Raw genomic sequence first — 21,790 nt, 5'->3', positions numbered from 1 at the left:
ACCTCAAATAATGCAAAGAAAACAAGTTCATATTCATTTAGAAACAACAAAACTAATGTTATAACTCAGGAAGAGTTCAGAGATCAATATTTGGTGGAAAAACCAGTGCGGTGGGCTCTTCAGCTGTATATTTTTTAAAAAGTGCGCATTTTGTCCACAAGATGGCGCTGTTATCCAGCAGTACTTTTAGTTCAGGAAGCCGGTTGATATGATCGCAAAATCAGCGGTGGAGAAAGTATCAAATACTGTGCTTCAGTAAAAGTACAAATAAACAAACACATTAACATTTTTACTTGAGCAACGGTACTTGCTTTTAAAAATATTCAAAGTATTGAAAGTAAAAGTACTTGCTGACTGCATTTCTTAATGCAGTGGTGTAAAATATCAGCAAGTGTGCCTCTGTATGTATATTTTCTTTAATACATCAATAGTGTTGTGCTATTTTAATGAACAATGCTGCAGATAATACATGTTTTTGTTGGACCTTTGGTTCAGAATTTCAGGAATTTCCTGCAGTTTAATCCCATTAAATAAAGTAAGAAAGAGGAATGGATATACCTTTAAAGGATTTTAATAAACTCATTCAAGTTAAAGGTTTCTGAGTGAAAAAAAATGGCATTAGAGACACTTAAAGAAACAGGTACTGATCATTTCAACTCCTTCAACTTTTGTCAGTAGTGAACAATATTTTAATTTCATGACAACATTTTCAACTGGTTAACTCTAACAAGTCATTTTAAGCTAATAACGCAATGTGACGTAGATTTAACACATTATTGGAGCGTAGTTGAGTAGAAAATACAGATACTTAGAAAAGTCAAATGTACCCATGATCACATCTACTTAAGTAAAGTTCAGATACATAAAAAGTATTACAGAAACAAGGTACTTGTACTTTCCTACATCCCACAAGATGGCGCAAAATATTAGATATGAGGTTTTACCCCAGTGTACTGTAAGCCTGGCGGGCCACCAGGCTTTATTTGTGCCCCCACCAGGCTATGTATTACTTATTTATTTAAGTCTTTTTAAAGTGTTTGCATTTTTTAAGACTTTATAGTTGGTGTTCAAGTATTAATCTTCCAATATTTCAATAATGCATAATCAAGACATTGCACTTCATAAAGTGAAATTCTTAAACACATGGAGCACAAACATTTATTTATATCAGGTTTGATTATTGTGGCTCACAGCTGATGAAAACTCAAAACAAATTTTTGGGAAATTTGAATAAAAATAATTACATACATACCAAAAACTATACATATAAAGGGGTTGTCTGAAGCCATTTTTGGGACTGTAATTCTGTTAATAATGCACAATGCAGTTCATGTTTCCTTTCTCTAACAGCTATAGAAGCTTGTTGAGTACATGTGTCAAACACAAGGCTCGGGGGCCAAATCCGGCCCGCCGTAGCTTTTTATGTGGCCCTCTAGACTCCAGATTTATGCATAAATAAAACCTTCAAGATAGCAGTTGTGTGCTTGAATATCATTTCATTAATTAAATCAAAGTGGCTTTTATTTGTCAATAATTTTACTACAATTCTGGAAATTCACACAAAGTCAACAATTTGCGTAATTTTTTGTGCCACTGCAAAATTGTGAGTTTATTGAAAATGTTGCAGAAAAATGGTCAAAAACATTGGATTAAAGTGATGCCAACTCCCACCTGCAGGTGGCAGTATATTTTACTTCTTGATGTCAAGTTATAGTAGATCGATTATTTGCGAGTAATAAAAAGTCACATTTGCCAAATTTCCTGCATCCATCCATCCATTTTCTTACACCCTTGTCCCTAATGGGGTCGGGAGGTGCTGGTGCCTCTCCAGCTAACGATCCGGGCGAGAGGCGGGGTCACCCTGGACAGGTTGCCAGTCTGACGCAGGACAACACAGAGACAGACAGGACACACAACCATGCACACACACACAGTCTCACCTAGGGAGAATTTAGAGACCAATTAACCTGACAGTCATGTTTTTTGGACTGTGGGAGGAAGCCGGAGTACCCGGAGAGAACCCACGCATGCACAGGGAGAACATGCAAACTCTGTGCAGAAAGACCCCGGGCCGGGAATCGAACCCAGGACCTTCTTGCTGCAAGGCAACAGTGCTACCAACTGCACCACTGTGCAGCCTAAAAAAAATTTCCTGCAAATATTTTTAAAATAGCAATTTATTGCAAAATAATTACAAAAAAAAAAAGAAATCCTGGAGCGATTGATCGATGTGAAAATTTGTTATACATGATTTAATTTTAAGAAGAACTTCTAATCGTTTGTTTATCAGGTTAACTGATATATTTACGGCCCTTTAAGAGCATTTGTGACGTTAATGTGACCCAAAATGAAAACGAGTTTGACGCCGCTGCATCAGAGTCTTAAAAAGATCCAAGAGTCTGATGGTGGTTAAAAACAGGAAGATGTTTTGGACAGCTGCGTTTTTAACTCGTGTGCCAGTTTCGTTTAAGGTTTTCCTTCCTCTTATCGAATGCTTTCAAGTGTGTCACACACAGAAACACTCTCCAACTCTATCTATAAAAGGAGTCTAGCAAAGGAAGCGGTCCACTGCTCTCAAGGCCGCGTTGCCTTCAATGCGCATTTAAGGCAGCAGTAAGAGTCAGGGGACAGTTTTATTAGCTGATTTATTGCGTCTGATGTGTTTTTGTTTTTTTACTCCTGCACATATAAAGCAGCTGAAGTCAAGGCAGTAAATAATGTGTTTTTCATCATTATCTTCATTAACGTAATATTAGACATAATATTAGTAAAAGGCATCAAAACAACATCAAGGATGAGACACTGGAAGCAAACAAAGATGATGTTTTACTGGAGACAAGATTTCTCTTGGTGATTGTGGTTGTGACTCATTCCTGTTCAGGCAGACAGAGAGGGATGATAATCTACCAACAGGAAGAAATAAAATAAGTTTTTTCTCCTTGAGGTTGTGAATCCACACACAACCTCAATGTTGTTGTGTGTGATTGTTGTAAGATTGTGTCTCGTCTTGGGAGACCAGACATTTTTTTGAAACATTTCAGTAACTACAAACCTTTTGTCAACACTCTGCAAATGTAGAGAAGAAAACAAAACAAAACAATTTCGCATTTGTTTCCAATTGAGAAATTTACACTTGAATAGGTTTGCCCATCACAATCCTCCAACTACTTCCAGTCGTCTTCTTCTTCTGGCGCAAACCACCATAAAAATGTGGTTTGAGCCACATCCAGTTCCTGATCATGTGATGGAAAAATAAAAGTGTTTCCATTGCAGTTTTGCAAAAAATAAACAAACAACAAAACCACCTCATGCTAGCATCAAATCTTTCTCAAAAACTTGAATTTTTCAAAAATTGGCATTTCCATTACATTTATTTTTGAAATGTTAAATTGTGCAGTTATATGGAAGCAGTCATTTTAGTTCCACGTCTCTCCCACGTGGCACCATTTTGTGTGTTTTGTATTGTTCTCTGGCAGTTTTACAGTGCCACCTAAAGGCCCGGCATACCTACTACACCATTTTATGTGGCGCTGCATTCTGTCTTGTGGATATTTTTCTCAAAAATACTCCATGATTGTTTTCGTTTGTACTGGGATTCAGAAGGAAAAACTAAAACCATGTTCAGAAACTGATATTTTTTTGTGTCAGGATTAGTCAAGTGAGCAGATTTATTATTCCTGGCCAATGTTTTTGGTCAGGTATGTCTGATAATGTGACCAGTATTTCAGGTTAAAGAGATATGAATGATTGTAACTGTACCATGCCGTCTACTTGAGCTTGAAATAAGATGGCATTTTTACCTCTTCTGGAAAAATGTATGTAATCAAATAAACATAAAAAGATCTTATTTTATTACGGCAACAGTTTTGTTTCTGTCACATCAAAACATCCAGAAGGCTTTGACAAAAAACAAACCTCAGAAACATTTAAATGACGTTGACATTTAAAGAATGCACTAAAAGATAAACAAGTTGCTGGTCTGCAGTTATGCTCGCTATCTTTCTCCATCTTTGTGTTTTCCTTTTGCATTATGCCTCTTTGGATCCCTCAGTTCTCTCTCCCTCCTCTCTTATCATCCATCTTCCTCTAATGTCAGCATGTCATTCCTCCACTCTCCCCTCCTTCTCTCCTCACCACTCCATTCTCTCTGCAGGGCTCCATCTCGCGGTCTCCTCAAATCAAATCGTGAGGTCTCCGCCCCGCCCGCTCCTTACAGGACGGCTGTAAAAGACGGGGAGGAGAGGGAGAAATGGATCTCCCCTCTCTGCCTCTGTGTTGCGCCGTTCAGGCTGTCCTGGAGACAATTCTTAGCCCACATCCATCTCTATTAGCAGGACAGCACACCGGCCTGCAAGCACCCACTTCCTGGCCTGTATCTGGTTTCACTGCCTTCTGTTTTTCCAGGTGGGAAAGAAAATCTGGGGAGAAAGATGTGCAGGGACAGAGGAAAAATCAGAGGATAAAGGATTTAAATCTACTGAAAAGAAATCCCAAGCTGGAATCTCCTGGATGATATCAGGGGAAAAGTGTTGACCGTGCATCTTACCATATGCAGCCCATAAAAACGCCCTCGGTTTTATGATCGCCTTTGACTTTGAAGTTCAGTCTGAGGAAATTATGTCATGGTTCCACAAAAAGAAATTTCATTTTCTTTTTGCAGATGCAGTTCAGGAAAGAATAAATAAAAACCTGATCTGGTCAGCCAATTCTTCTGGTTGTGTTCTTCTCTCTGTGGTGCCAAACTCATTTCCATTTTGGGCCAGATCAAAAATCTGAATGTTCTTAAAGGGCCGGTTGTGCTAGAATGCATTGATAAAACCCACTAAACTGCTAAAATATCAATGAATAGCTGTTTCCTAAAATTAAATAATATTGAACGTCTTTTCAGTCCATTAAGGATTTTTTTGTGATATTTTTGGTGCTAATTTAGAGATATTTGAAAAGAATTGTTATGATATTTGCGCTAATGTATGATGCCAACTGTGACTTTTTATCAATCGCCGCATCGATCACGGACTATAACTTGACATCAAGTAAGGCTGACCAATGTTTTCGGCCATTTTTAAGAAATATGTGCAGCAAAAATCATAAACAAATGTGGAAATCTGAAGAGGGACTTATTGATGTAATTGGGAGTCTTAAGGGCCACATAAAAAGCTACGGCGGGCCGCATTTGGCACCCGGGCCTTCAGTTTGTCAGAAAGGTTTGAGAAAGCACAGTCAATATTTGAAAGAGAAGAGAAGTTTTGAGTACAATCATTACAAGTTTTGAGGAGAAAGACATGAAATCCTGCTTTCAAACTGAAAATGTGTGCTCTCGAATTATGGCAAAAAAAATTCCCCCAAAAATTCATGTAGGGGATTCTAATCGCTGCATTGAGATAGATTTGTAAAAATCTAATCAGCAATAAATTTTCACCTCTTCTGAAAACAAAGTTTGATTCAGTTTGTGTGTACGTCGAAACCAGAATTAATAATTTTAATAAATTAAATTCTATGCTTGCAGAGCAAAAGAGCAAAAATGTGCTGACAGATTTCTATATCACAATTTTAGGGAGAAAAGATTCTTTGATGAGTGAAAATCTGGTTAAGCTTCTGTTCTCAGAAGTATTACATCCTCATCCGTGATTCCCAAGAATCGGGAAATCCAGGAAATCAATGTGGGAACTTTTGGCCTCGTTGAGACGCCATTACGACACGACAGTTTGCCTGTGGGGATAATTTCAGGGAAACGGTTCAGGAGTGGCCTTGCTTCTGAGGGAGTGATGGAGGAGTGGAGGTCAAAAGTAAATGAGGTACATTTGGCTTTGCTACCAGCTGGTTCAGTCCAGAACAATCACACACACACACACACACATCAAGCCTTTCATTTTCCATCCATGTCTGTCATTGTGCCTCATCAGGACATGATGGGGCAGGGTAAACCTCAGGGGCAAAGTTCAGGAAGCAATTAGGGGAAGTGACTACACACCAGTGGCCGAAATTCCAGCTCCATTCTGGAAATAAATCTGTTTCTCAGAAGGTCTCCCTCGTTAAATCATTAACCTCACAACTGGAGGCCTCTAAAGAGGAAAAGCAACACAGTTGTGTGCTAGAAATTTAGATGCCATTTGCGTCAGAAGAGCATATCAGAGGAGCAGAGGAAGAGTCTCCTGTCTCCTCTCAACAGAGGCCTGCTGACCTCTGACCCTGAAGTCGATTTCACCTTCACACATTTAGGTAAAGCGCTGTTGAAGCATTTTATCACTGCAGCCGTCCAGCAGCGCTTAAATAAGATTGTTTATTTTAAGTTGAATTTTCATTCAAATTAAAGTTGCGTAATTTGACATTTAGAAAATACATTTGCTTAATGAAAACATGGCAATTATTTATAAAAATAAATAAAGTTTTGCCACAAGGAGAGGTATTTTTTGTGTATTTTGCCAAACTGCATCACGAGTCATGTGATCAACAACCGGACGTTACCACTGGCAGAAATGAGGAAGAAGATGACAGGAAGTGGTAGGAGGATGATGGTGCCATGTTTTTTTTAAACAACTTATTAACTGATCAATCTTATTCATCTATGATTTTAATTGCTTTTTTTAAAAAAAAATAAAACACTACAATTGTGAAATTATTATTTTTTTTAACTTTTGTAAAATATTAAAGTTTGTGATAGAAACCCAGGTAGTTTCTTCAAACCACGTTTTAAATCAAGATCTTTCTTATACAGCATTAAGAAGTGGATCTGAAGTTTCAATTTATGTCATGCTTACTGGCAATTATTGCATTTTATGGTCACAAATATTATAAAAATCACATTTTCATTTCCAGAAAATGTATCCTAATAACTTGAGATAATTTTCAATTTCAACAATAGTGTGAATTTAATTCAAACTTTTTGAAATAAATCTTTGTGATGCCATGAAATCTATTAAGTTTTTAGACACATGGATTAATTAAACTTGAATGTTTAGGGGACAGCATAAAACATTAGCACATAAAATGCTTTTTGATGAAACACATACAAAGCAAAACAAAAAACAAAACCTTGTACGTTCATCCCAAATTAGAAACTATTTGTATGCAAGAAAATACAAATAATTTGGTGAGACAGGAAGTAAAGAGCAACATGGTGAGTGAAAGTAGAATATGAGCAAACAGGACAGCATAACAGAATAAAAGCAGAAACAATGGAAACCAGGAAGCTTAAATAGTGAGGAGTAGAGAACGACATTAAGACCAGGTGAGTCTAATCAGAGGAAAGCTGAGCAGCTGAGGGAGAGCAGGAGGAAATGACTAATTACGTGAAATCAGGAGAGGCAGTTAACATGTTTTGGGTTGGAAAACATTATAAATCCATTTCTTTATCACTTTTAAGAAGCAGAAACATTTAACAAGGGAAAGTTTAACCAAAACATTCATCAAGGATGTGACAAAAAAAAGCACAACACTTGAAGCACTGCAGATCTCACTGGTCACAATTAAGGTCATTAAAAACAAAAACTGGGCCAAAAATTATATTCATGGGACCGTTCTGAGGCCAAACACGTTGCAGACCAAAAATTACTCAAAGATTGATCACACATGCACTTAAAACCAATCTACTTCCAAAAACATGATCTTTTTTGGAATATATTCATAAAAGTAACAAGTTTTGTAAAAAGAAAAAAAAAAGAAGAATGGAGTGAAGGTTTTGGAACGGCCTATACAAAGACTGGACTTGAGATGCCATAAATAAGCTGTTTATTCTTGAAAACTCTAAAGCTGAAAATAAAACGACTCTCAAAAGACGAGTTGAGGGAGTTTCCTTTTTCTCACAGAGGTCCAGTTTGGTCTGAATAACGTTTTTCCATTAATGAATGGATTTAACGTTTGAAAGCTAAATCTTTGAAGAAGCTTTTCTATAACATTTGTTATTTTATAAAAAGCTGCTGGTTGAATTTTTGTGCAACAGTAGGAGTTGAACTGAAACTCGGTCATGTGGAAATTATTTTATGAGCTCTTCATGTTGTGACTGAAAACTTTGGGAACCATTTTCTAAGAGCTTATCCATTTCAACAACTTAACGCCATGAGACGGGTTATTTTGCACATGACAGGATCCATCAATATGAGCGGCTCTGATACAGTCGTCACCATCATATGTGGATGACTGACTTTTATTGTCAGCAGCTATTTGACACTCCGGCCAGACGTACTTTTCCTGGCGAGGAAAATGAACGCCTGAGAGGAGAGACCTGCATGAATGACAACAACATAAAGCGATGTAAAGAGGTTATTGAGGTGCATGCTGGGTAAAGACGGATGAGAAGGCGCCGCCTGCAAAATGGGATAATAGAGGGAAAGAAATAGCGAATAAAAACCAGGCGAACTCATACAGATTTCAAGTTTAGAGCCAAGAATTATGTTCAATTGACATATCCAGTTTATTACGCAGACTCCTAGGTAAACACACGTTCTGGAAGACACACACACACACTAATGTTTATTTAGCGTCTGTGTTGAGGATTTCCAGGACATTGGAGGCCAACCATGTACCCCGGTTGGGTGAACATGACCGGTTATGGTCTTTGATCAGCGCCAGTGAGACAGAAAGCATGATGGGAAGGAAACACAAGGTGACTACACACCTAACAAACAGCACTTAAAGATGCCCACTCACCTCTATTACAGCTGCATGTTATTGCCTGTTGTAATACAATCAAATCAAGATGAGGAAATACCAAAACATGCACACAATTCTGCATGTTTGGAAAGCAATTAAGGCATTTGGTACTCAGTATCATCTAATTTAACTAAGCTATTTGTGGAAATCCAGACCACAGGAAGATTATCCTCTGAACATAAAGGATGCATGGGTGAAGGTGGAGGAAAAGGATCAATGTATGTTTGCTCACGATTCAATATCTGCCATCCAGCTAATATTATTACTCCAGTTTCACCGCCTGGTTTGCTCTCAGTCAATACTGACACAAATCTTCCACGCTTCTTTGTTCCTAGATCATATTTTATTCCATATAGGGGCTTGCAAAGCTTTCCATGCATATTGAACTTTGGCAGATTGTGTCACAAACACAAAGTTTATTGTATTTTATGACGATATAAAGATGTGCATCAACACAAAGAGCTGCAAGCTTTAAAAATATTTTACATGTTAAAAAATCTGGAAAGTTTGATGGGAGGTCTGCCATCTGACTGGACCAAATCCAGTCAGATTGGATGGAAAGTTTTTTCCATTTTTAACTCTTGTTCCAGTTTTAAATTTTAGATTTACGTCTTTGAACTTTGACTGAGCCATTCCAACACATGAATGTAATTATATTAACTCCATTGTAGCTGAACGATGATTGTCTGTCCTTACTGACAAATTTTCCTCCAGTATTTTTCTGTTTACATGTCGATCCATCTTCTCTGTCCCTGCAGGATGATGCTGCCACCACCATGAGTCACTTTATGTCATAAAGTTTCAGCACCTTCTCCATATATTTTCAGCAGAAAGTTATTTTTATGACTTTCGTTCAACAATTTTGCCACTCTTCCATAAATGGCAGCAGATATCTAATATTTTTATAATTAAAAATATTGAAAGGAATATATCCTTTTTCTCGCACTTCACATTTTGTGTTGGTGAGGGTGAATACTTTTGTTAATTTCTTCGTTTTTCTTCTTCTACAAACTCTGAACACATATTATGTACATGTCTGGCTCTTGCGATGGTCATAGTAACAATTAGGAGTACGTAATGGCACCATAATTGATTAATCATCAAGAAAAGGCAGATTTACTGATCGTAATGTGCAGTTTCCAAACCACAGAATCACATCGGTCCAACAGGGAGTGAGAGCAGCTCGTCTTTTTAGATGATTATTGTGGTTAGCTGAAGTGTCGCTGTGAGAAGGACGGAGCGAAGGAAGCCGATAAAAATCTCTTCTCCCATTAAAGCTGATAACCGAACGATCTTATCTTCACTCTGACGACGAGGACGCTTCAAACGCAGCTTTCTGTTCTTATCATTTTCAAGAGAGAGATCAATAAAGTAACTCAATTCAACTAAACAAATGAGCTTGGGTGCAACTAAACACAAAATACATCGGAAAACCAAACCATAGTAGACATTACATGAAGGATTTCCTGTTAAAGTGGAGAACTAAATGTTCGTTTCTTTCATCGTCTCCAGCTCATCTTTCATAGCCGCCGTTGCTCTGGGGTCTGTCGGGAATCTGCTGCACAGCTCTCTGAAGGTCTGGCTTCAACATACGTCGCTTTTCATCTCGCTTTCAATACAAGGGGGTAAAAAAAAGTTCCTTACAATACATAATAAATAAGAAGTGAACATCTGTGCTTCAGAGTATCTTCAGTGTATCTTTGCTAGGGTCAAACATGATATAGGTTTAATGATGCAAAGAGCAAAACCGATCCAGTCAATCACTTCTTCTTGGCACTGGTTCACTTCCTGATTGTATGAGTAAGACAAACAGAGCACAGGTTAGCACCACTTCGAAACATGGCTTGAGATCTGAGAAAGTATGAAAGTATTCAAGCTGCATCTGTATAAAACACAGATGTTGCAGACAAGGAGAAAGTAAGGCCTTAACACAGTATGACCCCAGTATTATGTTATAACCACTCAGTCATTCCTTATCTTCCTGCTGCTGAGGTGACAGATTCAGTCACTGTGACGTTTTAGGGAACCTTAGGGGTGCTGAGAAAGAGCTCCACATGTTTTTAGCAGACGTCCAGGCAAAGATTAGCCCACCTGTGACTGGTTACACATCTAAAAACTGGAGCTATTGTTGTTATTCAGCACAGATGATGGCATGCGTTCAACCTTCACAAATCATGTCCAGTATTCACGCTGAAGGCAAAACCTGCACAGGAACATGCAGTTTCCAGTGAGTACGCCGTCTTTACTGTGTTTTATATAACTGGTGCTTTCTTCTGCCTTTCTCTAATGTGAAATAAATACTTTCTGGGTCCAGCATGACGCACTTAAAGGTGACCTACTATGCTTCCTTATAGCATGTTTATTACGTTTTTTGTTCAAAATCATTATTAAATAACGAAATTTCAGTTTGTGTATTTTGTGCTCCTGTCAGAATGAGCAGTTTTAAGGCGTCTCGTCATTTTAAATCCACATAAGCTGCTTGTGGCCACGCCCCCAAACTCAACATTTACATGTGAAAATGGCTGCAAACAGATGCGCAATTACACAACCGTACCAAAGCAGAAGTGCATAACCAACAAGAATGCAGCAAATTGTATGGGGAACGTTTCCTGCCATAATTCGAGAGCACACATTTTCAGTCTGAAAGAAGGATCTCATAACTTCTGTCCTCAAAATGTTTTATACTTGCGCTTACATTTTCATTTTGAAAGCAGGACCTCGTGTAATGCTTGAACTCCAAACTTCTGCTCTCTTTCAAATGTTCACTGTGCTTTCTCAAACCGTTCTCCTCACGCTCAAAAGTCCTCTCTGCTCGGATCAAATCTCCGCTCGCAAACCTTTCTGCTCGCTTGTGAATCACTGCGTGGCTACAGTCGATAGCAGCCACACAGGCACACCCAGTATAAGGAAACAAACGCACCCAGTATAAACTTGTCATTCTATTGGCTGAGAGGTTGGAAAGTGCGAGGAGAAAATGATTTGCAAGCGAGCAGAGAAGTTTGCAGGTGGAGATTTGATACGAGCAGAATGGTTTGAGAAAGCAGTGAATATTTAAAAGAGAGCAGGAGTTTTGAGTACAAGTATTACATGTTTTGAGAGATGAAATCCTGCTTTCAGACTGAAAATGTGTGCTCTCGAATTAAGGCAGGAAAATTCCTCCATATTAGAACCAGCTGTTCGGGATCTCAGCTCTGGTTGCTAGGCGACTGGCAGCGCCTGCTCATTTGTGACGTTACATTAAAGGAGGTTTATGAAACGGCTAATCTTCCAGACACCAAAAAACACAAACTTTCTGCTAAAAACCAGCAGGGTGGCTTTTCCTCAGTGTTCTTAGAAGCACAAAAGAAGAACAAAAAGGTGAAAAATGTGAATTCTGAATAATAGGTTTCTAAGGAGAGGAACTATATTTACCCCTTAAGAGCCATTTGAAAGACCTCGCTTCAGTTTTTCTACCAAGGTGTCAATATTTCCCTGAATTGCTGCTCTGTTTGTCTCCCAGGACGGCTAGCTGGACAAGCTCTGAACAAATGCTCGAGCTTAAGCCGAGAAAGAAAAAGATTGCGACTAATTATATGAGCCGTATGGTTTACCTCAGCATACATTAACTCACAGTTTCCTTCATTAAATGAATTACGATGATCTATACAGAGCATAAGGAGCCTTAATTCCCGCTTTTCTTACATCCACGGGTTCCTTGGCCTGTGGCGTAAACGGCTCCCTCAGGATCCATATTCATAAAGCCAGATCTTTCCATTTAAGTTATTGGAAACTTTGTCCAAAGTCGAGCACAGAGTCCAAATCAAAGACTTTTTCATTTTGCAGTTTTCCTCTTTGTTCTCAGCTGTAAACCTCCAGCGCTCTCTCCAAGAATGAAACAGACATGTAATAGGTTTAAAGGCCCAACAGTTTATAATAAATCACATAAAGAGAAGATGTTTCAAAGGAACTATTAGGAGTTAATATCAATAAAGGTTTGTCTTTTTGGTACAGAGAGTGTATGAAAATGTTTTGTTTATATTTATTGAAACCATCTATTTATATCGATTTCTTCTTCACACACATAATCATCCTGTTTACATCTTTGGCAAGAACTGATAAACACCAGATGAATTTACATGATGTTTTGCTAACATTTTATATGAATAAACTTTAATAATGACCAACAGACATCAATAATCAAAAACACTGGAGTCTAAAACCAATATACGAAAGCTGAAAGTACTGAGGAGCCATATTTTTTTCCTCAATAAAAATTATTGTAAAATATTTCCTTTTTATTTGTTTAGCAATAAATTATGCATCCAATGTTATAATGAAACAAAGCAGAATCAACTCCTTATTTTAGATTGCAAAAAGAGTGGAGTACAGTTTTGGGGTCAAATCTTGTTTTGTTCTTTTAGAAATAGTTTTTTTTCACACATTTCCAGCAAACAAAAATTTGAATTTTATTTGAAAACATTCAATAAATGTTCGTGCCAGAATTCACAAAATCTTTTGAGGAATAAAGTTGAAGAAAGTTTGTTATCCGACTTCCTTGAAAACAACAAGAAAACAAAAACATGGCTAATTAAAGAAAAACACTTTTTCTTGCACCTAAATCCTTTTTAAAACAAATTATTTCTGAAATTATCTCATCATATGAAATGACAAAAAGCTGAAGCTTCATGAGCTCCTTTTGCTGGACGATTACATTTCTATTATTCGTAACTGCAGTTTTGGGCCCAAACAAAATTGTTCTAAAGACTATTAATAGTCTTTGGAACCCCTGATCTAAAATGTAAGGGTGACGCGCCTTCTGATTAAATTTTAGCATTCTGTCTTTATCAGTCAGACAAATGACCTGGAGCGCTCTCTGAAGTCGGATCTGAAGTGTGGACTGTCTAGTTACAGCTGGACTCATTGTGCAGGTGAAATCCCATCTTGGTACCAAGCTGAAATTCACCGATCTCACAAGAGTGACGCGTTTCTTCACCATTGTGTGTAGAAGGGATCTGCGATGGATTTATACACCTGTTTTCATGGAACATCTGGATCCCAGGATTGGCGCCGTGACCCAGTAACTTTGGCAATACGGTGTGTCAAACTGATGGCAGTAAAATTTATGAAATGATTTATCTTTGCCTCATTCTTCAATTTAAAAAAAATGCAATTATTACAGGAGTGTGAGACTTTTCATATAAACCAGGAAGACAAATTTCAAGTGCATGCTTCTGAAAAAATGCTTTTTAGCACAAAATATCTACATTTTTCCATTGCGGCTCTTCTTTTGACTAAATTTCTTCTGTCAACTTTCCCACTTTACTTTTGTTTTCTTTGCCTTGTTATTAACCTCTGTGTTGTTTTGGGGGTCTTGGCGTGTTGTTGTGTCTTGTTTTACTTCCCCTGCTTGTCTGCCTGTGTAATTGCCTTGATTGTTCCCACCTGTGTTCTGTCAGCCCCGTTTTGCTTCCCCGCCGTCTCTTCTCCTCGATGCGCGCTCCAACCCCGAAATCCCTGCTCGACATGTTGTGGAGACCTGCAAACGGACATGTTTGACATTAACGGTTTTCTTTCATTTCAGCGTTATTTCCCCCCCTCTGTTTTACGAAGTTAATTAAAGTCTTTTGTTCCTTTTTATCTCGAGGAACAAAAGACGTCTTGCAGTTGGGTCACCTCGGTAACCATGGCTATTATTGTTAACTAAAAATAAAATAATGAAAACTGAAATTGAGAAAACATTTTCGTCAACTGAAGTAAAAACAGCAATTAATAGGAAAAAAACTATAACTCACTGGAAATGTAGTGTTTACTTATAAAACTAAAACATGCTGAAATTATAGATATAAAATCATTTGTTTTTATTTGTGAACTGACGTCAGCTGTCGCCAAATTACGGTCCTCCATTTTCCTCCTGGTGGAGACTACGCTAGCCTGAAAAATGGTGACAGAAAAGTTGGGAGAAAACATGAGAGTCAGTTTGTTGTTTAATAATTTCATCTATTTAAAAAAAAAAGATATCTTATTTTGAGTAATCGACGTGATCACAATACTTTGACCTTTTTGAACTGCACACCTAAAAATTAACCAAAGTATGAAGAAACTAAAACTACTACTGTAACTAATAGAAATGAAACAATATTTAACAAATAACTAGCAAACACTCTATAAACAACACATTCTCACTCCCAACTCGTCATATATTGACGAGTTAGGACAATTTCTGACCATGCGTCACATGGTCAGAAATAAAATAGATATTATTTTATCTATAATAAATAGATAAAATTTATTATCTATTTATAAATAGATAATATTTATATTATCTATTTAATAGATAGGGCGTGACGCAGGTTGGGCGTTGACCTGCGTGACAACGCCCAAGTTGTCACGCAGGTGAACTTGGGCGTGACCTGCCCAAGTTGATGACTTGGGCAGGTCACATGTTTTACGTGGATTTTTTACGCGAAGGGTTCTCGTAACCGCTGCCGAACCTTGAAAACCCAACGATTTGGTTAGGTTTAGGGCAAAAATTACGGTAAGGCATAGTGTAAAACACCTCGCGTCACATATTGACGCGAAAGGGGTACCCTGCGCGTCAATATGTGACGAGGACGGACCGTCCCATGCGTCAATATATGACGAGTTGGGAGTGAGAATGGGTTGCTATAAACATAAACTAAGTGAATTAGACAAACAACAAAACACAATGAAATAAACCACACTATAATAAAAACCCCAACACTATTATTGTCATGATGTTTTCATTAAATGGACCCAATTGCAGCAGGCAAGCCGGATACGTAACGAGAAAATTTAATGAAAAAACAAAAATACAACTTGCAAAAATGAGAAGGCCCAGCATAGCAGAAAATATCCAAAGAAAAACCCAACAGGAGACAAAGAAGAGATCACAGTGGCACCAGGGAGGAGTGAGGAGACCAACCAGCAAGTAGTGACTGGGAATGAAGTGCTTAAATACTGGGAGGTTGACTGCTGGAACAATAGACCTGGGCTAATGAGCTAACTGACTGCAGGTGTGAGAGGAAGGAGTGAAGGCAGACTGAGGAGGAGAGAGGGAAAGTACACAGAATAACTGGACTAAAGGAACCTAATAAAACTATCACAGAAAATAACTACAACTGGAATCACTAGGGAAGAACAGAAGTGAAAAACAAGGCAGGACTAAAAAGAAAAAACTAAGAAACACCAAAAATTACCAAAATGAAAGTCAAACAACCCCAGATTAACCCTGCCTATCATCCCAACTGGCCGATTTCAGAAGAGGACGTGGTTCTGGTTCTGTAGGAGGTTTCTTTCTGTTACAAGACATTAATTTGTCTCTCTACTGAGAAATGAGGCAAAGACTTAAAAACTCAAAACATAATAATTGTTAAACCTGGATTTAAATTAATGTAAAACTATTACTTCTGACTTTTGTCACAGTCAGCACCCAGAAAACATTCAGCGCCTGAGGTAACAGCAAGCTTATGATGACGGGCATGAACAACAGTGGGTATGAAGTGTTTAATGCTGCCTGAAGCACTGCGCTGCACTTCACTGAGCTTGGAAATAGTTTCATATCACGGGGCTAAAAGAAGCTAAAGAGAGAGAAAGCCGCTCTGCTTCCTCCATCTGACACAGCTGGCCGATCTCAGCGTGAAGCTGGTGTGAAGATCTGATTAAACGGTTTGGGAGGTATGAAAATGGCAGAGCTACAAATCCAAAACCATAAAGGTGCCTGGGAAGGGGAGCGTTCGCTGCCTATTGTCTGTCTCTATTCCTATTTGTTATGCTCTCTCAGAGCGACTCGCGTTACAAGAAAACCCATAAAATACTTTCTGGCTTTGTAAATGTGAGGAATAATTCAAACAGTTTTGTTTATGATTTTAAAAAAGGACGGAATAGACAATACTTCTCGAAGAAGCTTAGGTCAGTCAGTGTAATCTCTTAACAGACAGAAACCTTAGAAAGTCTCAACACTGAAAAAATTTAATCTCTTCAGTTCTGGAGATTACAGTGCAAAAAAGGAGCTGCTACATAGACTGCTACAGGAGATCCTTCCTACCGACAGCAATCAGCGTTAGATCATTTCCAATTTCCATTTGACACCAATACTATTTTTTAATTAGAATTGAATTTGAAACTGTTACAATTGCTCCACATTGACTGGTTTTTAAGCAAGAATTGCCACATAATTTCAATGGGAATTAGTCAAGAATTTGACTAAATTTTGTTTAGGTTCAATTGAAAACATCTTAGTACACATGAAATAAGACAAACTAACTTAAAAGTAGCGTTGTAGCTAGATGTAGAGGCTTGTTTTAAGTAAATAATTTATTATTAGGGATGTAAAGGTAGCAAATAAATTTACTTATAAAATGGAGAAATGTCTTGTTATAAGTTAATTTACCTGCCATAGGAACTGGCACTTTTTCATCAATATTAAGGAATTAAAACAAGCTCCTATATCTTGCTAAAATGTTACTTGTAAAATAGTTTTGGTCTTATTTCAAGTTTGCTAAGATATTTGCACTAGAAACTAGACAAAAATACTTGGCAACATTTTGTGTTTTTGCAGTGTAGGCAACTCCAAAACGTTAAATGTATTTATTTATGAGTCAGTCTGAGCTCAGTTGGTGTCATTTGAACACTTTCCAGATGCAATTTAATGAATTAACGGTAGCAAGAAATAGAAATTCATGATCCTAAAGCAGCATGATGTGTTGCTTTTTCAGATAATTCAGATTTCCTCCTATTATCAAACAGGTTTTATTGAAAACATTTATCTATTCCACACGTTTGGAAGGAATCTTTCTTATAAAGCTAAACCAGAAATATTTATTTCATTTAAATTATGAGCTAAGGATGGGAATGACACATCCAAACAACCAGGTTTTTGGTTGATACTAAAATATAATAATCTGAAAAATGTTTCTTTTGAACATTTTCTTCTTTTTTTTTACAATTTAAAATGAACATGTTGATATAAACAAAGGTTTTGCAGGAATATTAGTTGGAAGAACAAAAATTATATAGTATATCCCTTCTCTCAATATACAATTTACTACATCATAAGCAACTAAGCATCAATCAACCATCCAAACTAAATGTCAAACTCGAGGCCCGTGGGCCAAATCCGGCCCGCCATAACGTTTTATGTGGCCCTCTAGGTTATAGACTAAACACTAAGTGTGCTTAAACATTATATTATCAATCAAATCAATGCAGTTTGATCTGTTTATGCCAAATTATATCAGTCAGTCCCTCCAGTTTCTTGAGAATTATCGTGGAAATTCACACAACAACAACTCTTTTGAGCTAATATGTAATTGGGAGTTTATTGCAGATTTTTCTCAAAAATTTCAAAAACTTTCTTACTTGTACTAAACAGAACAGGTTTTATCAATACATTATGGCACAACCGGCCCTTTAAGAGCAGTCAGGATCTTGATTTGGCCCACAATGAAAATGAGTTTGACACCCTGATCCAAACTAGATATATTATCTCTGTAATAATACAGCACTATACTGAGCCAATCTACTTCACTAAACCTTGATAAAACATTATATTTTATTATTTTCTTAAAAGAAAACATTTATCTACTCACTTTGGTTTCTTTAGAAAGATTGTTCCACAGATTTCTGTGTGACAGAAATGAAAACATAAGAAACCTATAAAGGACACAAACACGTTTTCATGCTAATGTTGAAACAGAAATGCAGCTGCTAACTGGATCCAGATAAGAGACTCTTCATGATGCAGCTCCAAAAGCAGATGAGTCATCACAACCGCTGTGTAGCCATCACCTGAATATTAATTAGCATTTGGGATAAAAAATGATTAATTTAGCAGTTTGGGCATGATCACTTCAGAGCGCTGTTTGTCACACGTGCAGAGGGGTCGTTTCCGAACAGACAGGTTGAGTCCTGGGGGGTTTTACAGAGAGATGCTGAGTCGGTTCTCTGTATTTACCATGAACCAGCACACCAGACAGGTTCCATTCCTGCTAAAACCAGACAAATAAACTCTTCAAGAGTTAGCAGGTGCACCGTTATAGTTCAGGATTTAAAGAAAAAACCGTCTGGTCCTGTTTTTGTCTTTACATGGCCGGACCCCCTGCTGTCGCCATGTGGGGAAGCAGCAGCGGCATGAAAACTGCAGGCTGTAAAACAGGTGACCCCTCTCAGCATACCTGGCAACCAGAAACCCACAGGAACAGGGCACAGGTTGTATTTACACAGGTGAAAATTTAGACATCTGAAACAAACATCAGCATCTCTTTCAACAAGGTGTTTCATATCTTGTTTGTGTTTTTGTGGCTGCATCAGCTGGTAATTCGGTATTTAACAGAGTTGTTTAGCGATTCAATAACAGTAAAAAGGAAGATCAAGGTTCAGGAAACCTTCATTTTGCTGAGAAGAGTTTATCTGTATAATCCACAGACTGCTCTGTGGCTTATCTAGATGTAGTACGAGCAGATAAAACACGAGCTGCAGAGATTAGTCTGAAGCTGCAGTGATAACGTCTTCAGCTAGTAATAAAATCTAGCCTCCTGTCATTTATGGTTCACTGTACATCCTCAGCCGTATGGAAAATTATAAACAATTAAATGATTATCTAAACACCTGGGATGTACCTGTTCGGAAACTGTTAAAATATCAATGAATTCCTAAAGTTAAATAATATCTTTGAACATCTTTTCAGGATTTTGTGATACTTTTTGTGTGTTTTTTTCTTTTTTGGAATAAAAATCGAAGTGTTTGTGGTATTAAATTGGAAATATTTGCAACATTTCCACTTATTTATGACGGTAAATGCGACTTTTTGTACAGATCATGGACTATAATCTGACAACCATTAAGGCTGAGGCAGCTGTTTAGTACAAGTAAGAAAGTTTTTGAAATTCTTTGAGAAAAATCTGCAATAAACTCCCAATTATGTATTAGCATAAGATAGTTGTTGATTTTGTGTGAATTTCTACGATAATTCTCAAGAAACCGGAGGGACTGACTGATATAATTTGGCAGTAAACAGATAAAAACTGCATTGATTTGATTGATAAGATAATATTTAAGCACACTTAGTGTTTAGTCTAGAATCTAGAGGGCCACAGAAAAAGCTACGGCGGGCCGGATTTGGCCCACGGGCCTCGAGTTCTCGTTATATAAACCTGACGGTTAAATGTGACAACTCTGGCTAATTATCCGAACCCAAAAATGTCAGAATAGATGAAAAAAAAAAAATCATTTGTCCAGCTCTATTAATAACTGAAACAAACGTACTTTCTGGGATTTCTCAAATTGCTAACTTTATGTAACATCAAAACATTAATTTAATGTAAAACATTTATGTAACATTTTGAGCTTCATCCAAATGATCTAAATCCACATTGTTTTCTGGCTAATAGCTTATATACTCTTTTTTCCTGATCAATTGTACTGCTGCAGTGTGATATGTGCAGAGGAGGTGCATGTAACCAACCTGGAGTTTTGTCAGTGCTTATCTGTTTATCCATATCATGACTTATTGACCTCATATTCTAATGGCAGTTTTCTATATGTGGTTGTCTGTTGGATACATTTCCTTCCCATCTGATACACTAACGTTAGAATCAAGAGAAATGTTTATATCAGATTTATTTTTGGTGACATTACAAGAAAACCATATTGATAGAAATGCCCAAATTAGTTGGCATTATTATTTGAACATGTTGGCCTAAATAACATGTTTTTTTTTTCCTATTTACTAAAAAATTCTGTTTGTGATACGCCAAAACTCATAATTACATCTTTTGTTATGTTTTTTCACCTGCTGGGTTGATGACGTGTTTTGGTCCATTCTGTGCTGGAATCTATAGATTAAACATAGAAATTTTACCTGAGTTTATCACATTGCGGTTGACTGGTGTAATTTTAGATAATGCCACACGGTGTCACTGTTGGCTGCAATTTAAAAACAAAAAAACAAAACAAAATAAAACGGTAAGGTGAATCTGGATCGCTTCCCACACACACAAAAAAGAAGAGTGCAGTGGGAGAGAGCCGGACCCGAACAGAACTTCTGAAGGGCCTAATCTGTGCTCTCAACATTTCTCTCCAGAAGTCTTTGAGCCATTTGTAGGAGCAAAACTAACAAAGGCTCTAGCAGGTGATGCTACCTTAAGGAGCTAAAAAATAAATGACAGTTTTTATCCGCAAAATGCCTAAAACCTGCTGCCGCTGGAGGATTTGAAATGCTAACGGATCTCTGCGCCAGTTGTACAAAGACCGGATTGGACACAGAGCCATAGAAGTTCTTACCAGATCACACAGCTGGACCAGAGGAAAGTGTCATTCATTGTTTCATTTACGAAGCTGAAAGCAGCAGCTCCTATAGCCAGTTCTGTCCTCTTCCTCTGTTTGGTCTTCCTCATCTTTGTCACCTCTCGGTTTTTCTACATTCCCATCGATTTCAACGATTGGACTCAATTTGAAAAGGCTTAATGATCGCTGTTCTGGCTAAAACTGTAGCGCAATTGGACCATGAGACATCATTTACCCAGCATGCATTGCAGCGTGAACAACATGGTTGTGTGACAATATTTCATTTAAATAAAATAAAAATATTTAAATAATACACATTTACTGTTTAAATATTGTTTTAGAAATATAAAATTTAAAAATATTTAAAGAATTTTAAAAATATATTTATATATAAAAATATTTATATTTAAATATTTATTATTTTAATGTTGTCACACTAAAAACTAAACAGCCAATATTACTGTATTGTTTTTACATCTAAATAAATATGCCTCAAATAAAGTCTATTGTTACAACTAATCTTGGATCCTTTAAAGGAGGACGGAAGCAGAGGGAGAATCGATGAGTCGGTGCTTGAAGGCATTCAGATCTCTACGGTGAAACCTAATCACCATGTGGCAGCTGCACCGCGGAGGCTGCACCCTCTGCTGATAATCTGCATGAAGACACATGTCAACATCGGGAAGATCGTTTGAAAAGGAAATTATAACGAGTGTGAAGCAGGTAGAAACTGTTTCCCTGGTGACACCAGCTGTTGTAAACTACCTCTTGGATCGATATCTATCAACATTGCGTTTTCTTGAATGGAAAAACTAACATGATTACACTTGCTGAATGTGTATTGGTGGTTTTATTGTGC

This window comes from Xiphophorus hellerii, chromosome 16 (assembly GCF_003331165.1).
Source record: "Xiphophorus hellerii strain 12219 chromosome 16, Xiphophorus_hellerii-4.1, whole genome shotgun sequence".
In the NCBI taxonomy this organism is placed as follows: domain Eukaryota; kingdom Metazoa; phylum Chordata; class Actinopteri; order Cyprinodontiformes; family Poeciliidae; genus Xiphophorus; species Xiphophorus hellerii.
Note: the sequence above shows the minus strand (reverse complement) of the source record.